This window comes from Cyprinodon variegatus, unplaced genomic scaffold (genome assembly GCF_000732505.1).
Source record: "Cyprinodon variegatus isolate N-32 unplaced genomic scaffold, C_variegatus-1.0 Scaffold24, whole genome shotgun sequence".
Lineage (NCBI taxonomy): Eukaryota > Metazoa > Chordata > Actinopteri > Cyprinodontiformes > Cyprinodontidae > Cyprinodon > Cyprinodon variegatus.
The window spans coordinates 2,244,488-2,248,815 of NW_015150477.1; positions in this window are offsets into that span (position 1 = coordinate 2,244,488).

Sequence of the window (4,328 nt, forward strand, 5' to 3'; positions counted from 1 at the left end):
TTTCAATAAATGGCAGATTAACAAGCTTTGCTGAACTGGGCTTCTGAATCAGGTGTGTTAAAGCAGAGAAACATCTTAGGGTTGAAAATCACTGCTGCAGCTTCTAGACGCATCCCCTGTCCAACAGATCTGAATCAAATGAATGGCTCATTACCAGGCTTCCTTAGAGGTGAATGACGTGCTGCTAAGGGAGTTCAGTAATTAGAACCAGGTGGGTGAAAGAAGGGATGCATGTAAAAGGATTGGACCTCTGCATCCCCATGTTAGGACATGCATTTTATCCATGCAAATCTGATTTCCACTTTCTACTATAAGTAGAAATCCCATTTGAACGGACAACACTGATTTTTTTTTTTTATTATTATTATTATTGTTATGATTTTGGCTATCAATTTTTTTTTTGTTTTTTGCATTGGATCAAATTGTAAATTTTTTGTTTGAAGTTGACTAGCCCCTTCATTAATCTCAGACCTCTTGATCCCTTAATCTACTGGCTGCCCTCTCTGTTCCTTGCGTGAAAACCTTCTAAATGTCCTTAAGACCCAGTTTTAAACTCAAGGAGATGTATCGTTCCAACCTGCAGACCCCAGGCTAGAATGCCCTGCCCCATTTTATCTATGCGACAGACTCTGTTGAATACTTTAAAAAGCATCTGAAGACACTTTTATTTAGAAAAGCTATTATTTAAAGGTACATATTTTATACATTATCCTTGTAAGCTGTTCTTGTGACATTTCTTATGGTATTTACTGTGGGGGAGAATTTCAATCTGGACTCACCTTGGCTCTACATTTCTTATACCTCAATCTAAAATAGTTAGGTTATCCTGACTTGTTTACTGTAGATGTGTTGTTATATGTTTGGGATGCTTCCTTCTATCACTATTCTCCCTCTCTGCAGTTTCCACTCATAATCTTACATTCTCTCTGCTTTTTCCTTTCATAGTAGCTTTTTTTGGTCTGTTCCTGTTTTGCTGTGACTCCATCGTGGATGGAAAAATCCGCTGTGCTGCTGCCATTAACATCTCTGTTTATATTCAGTTTCCCCATTTACACTAGCCCTCTGAAACCGATCAGCGCAGAGTTCGGACCGAGATTGGATCAGTTAACCGTGCCGAGCTTGGTTCTTTTCGACCATTTACATATCACGCTAACCAGATCCTCACCCCCTACTGGCAGTCCACGATACTACAGCTCTCAGAAATTAAGCAAACAACATGCCGGTACCCATAACATTCAGGAACTTATAAATAAATAGTGTAAATAGCGTCCTCTGCCCAAATTTGAATGAGAGCCTCGGTGTCGGCATCATCACAGGTTGCACCATGCTTTTTTGATGCCATTTATTGTTAATAGGCTAAGAAGAAGTTTGTAGTTTGACCAGGTGAAGAGGTCTGCAAATTGCAAAGCCAGACAGGCTGGAAAACCCATGAAATGAGTCATCTAACTGTAAATGGGGGATGATGAGGGCTGCTCATGTGCTCTTTGTTATCAGAAAACCAAGCTACAATTGAACTGAACCTGCTCTACTGTTGAACTAGTACTAGATTTAGCGTGGTTCGGTGTGTCTGGCATGGTCCAGTTCAGTTGTGTTCCATTTACACTCAGCAATTACCTTGGTTATGCTGCTTGGACCATTCTCAGCACGGTTTTAAAAGGGTATAATGGAAATGGGGCAAGTGTAGTCCTGTTTCATTTACTGTGACCGTCAGAATTGGCTCAGAGCTCATCTGTCTGGCTGTGTCTTTTCTGGACAGGGCACCTGTGGTTGCCTTTTTTAATGCTGTTCCTTTTTCTATGTCTACTTCTGTCTCCTTGAACCGCAGTCAGACTCAGCAGATGGCCACTCTCACTGAGAATGGTTCTGATGGAAGTTTCTTCCTGTTAAGAGGGAGTTTTCCTCTCCACTGTCACTACAAGCGTGCTTGGTGTGAGGGATTGCTGAAGGAGCATGTCTTGCAAGTCAATGACTGGATCCAATCAACTGGTTTTCCTTACCATTCTGACAGTATTGTGTCTGTAAAGTGCCTTGAGATGACATGTGTTGTGAATTGGCACTAGGTAAAAAAAAGGAATTGAATAGAATGTTTTTACTGAACTCATGCATCAAAGAACATACAGTTTGTGGGTGTGTTTAGCACTTTTAGTTTATAAAACACTATTGTATTTAAGTAATTGGAAAAGATTCCGATTTGCTGAACTTGCGGATCCTGAAATATAGTCGATTAATGGAAAACTGGCTGATATTTATCTATGGCCACTTTTAAACTGATGCATTCTAGACTTTTATTTATTTATTTGCCTTAAGATCTGATCCTGATAAGATTTGAGACTATGGGGCCTACAGAGTGCAGGATATTACAACCAGAAGGGGCACTACAAATGAGAGAAATGTATTGATATGAATTAATTATTCATGTTACTGCCTTTTAAGGTTTGTTGTAGCATTACTTAATTTCAGGAATTGAGAATTTCATGCTTGCGCCAGCAAATTTAGTGAGTAAACACTGACAGTCAACCTATCCCCTTGGTACTAGCGTTACACTAACAGTAGAGATGTAAAGGTACTGATAGCATTGTGTATGTGATCTAGACCTTGTTTGTCTACAGAGGGATCCATCCATGAACCCCCAATCAGTGGTTATATCCAATCATCCTTTTTCAGTAAAGCAATTAAATCAGATCTCCAGCCAGTTTCACCAATCCTAAAGTGACCACCTCTTATATGTTTTTTAATCAAATATACTGAATTTAATGCCAAAAGTGTCTGAGTGCTCATTTGCAGAATGAAACATTAGCTGACATTTACTTAAACTCTATCCTCTTCAACTGTTTGGACCTTTGATGTTTAAAGGAACATATCAGCCAACAATAAGGCTGTTGTTGTGCAATATGACATTTGTCAATTTACATTACTAGTAAAATAAATTGCACTTGGGTTGAAGTGTTTTAGAAAGAGACAGCTCTAAAGAAACAGTTGTTTTCTAATTCCTTTTTTTGTTTGTTTTACTCATTTGCCCTCGCAACCATTGTACATCTTTTCAGTCTAAACTTATTAAAGTTAGGAAGTTCAGAAATTAATAAATATTAAACAATACTCTATTTAAACCTTCAGATGGTTTTTATCTAATATTACCAAGAGTTTATCTCACATTTAGACCCCATGAAGTGGCTTTCAACATGGCAGTGTTAATCAAGACAAGGAACAGGAGACAATGTGACAGTTTACGCTTTTTTACTTTTTGCTTGAAATCTTAAATGATCTTACATCTTAATCTTACATTTGATTTAAATCAGAACACAAGTTTAAGTAACTTCAAAGTACAATTCACAACAAACAACAACAAAAAAAGAGATCTTGATACACTATGTGAGAACTGAAAGGAGCCCTGCTGGTCAGAGGCCCTTATAAGCAGCTTGGTTTGCTGATTCCTTAGGCCGGCTCTCCAACACCCTTTTACAGGGATACAAACCTTTAAATACTTTTAGACTTAGACAACCCTTTTTGAAATTTCGTTTTGTACAACTCTCATAACATTTTCATTCCTTAAAGTGTAGCAGTGAGCAAATGTAAACAGTGTGGGAGAAAAGAAACATGGTGCAAAAAAACTTATTGATATGGACTTTCAGAGCATTAAATACGTTTGGTGCAAATATGCAGAATTTTGGACTGGTGTTATCAATGTGATGCGGAGTCGGTGAAATATTTAAGAGTTTTGAAAAAACTCTTAACAAAAGACAAATAAAGCACATTTTTGTGCAGCTAAAAGACAAATTATTTGGCATCTTCTTTGTTTCTTTATGTTAAGCCTCATTTTTCAATAATTCTAACAAAAACACATAAAAGAGGTGGTATTCATTCAGAGCCTGGAGGAAAGGGGGTGAACAAACAGTATTGACAGACCTAAAGGCGACTACACACACACACACACACACATTGCCTCCCTGAACCCCATAATCCAACCCGCCACTATCCCTCCATTTTAATGCCTTCCTTGAAGTCAAGGGTATTGCTGTGGAAGGCTGCAGAAGCCTTGTGGGCCTGTCCACACAGCCGGGTTACACTGAATGTGATTTAACCAGCAGCACAGTCGGCAGCTCCTTCTCTATCCCACATGACAGAACGCTACTGAGAGTAAAATCTCCAGGCTACTTATTTTATTTATGATCTGAGAGGGTTTTTTTTATCTCCTATATTTTTTTTGTTATTCTGAATAAGAACAGACAAAGGCAAGATCTATAATAGCAACAGTGTTAGATTATACACAGATCACTCAAATGGCTAATATGTGCATTTGTTGCAGATGCTGGATAACCTCTGTCACTGTG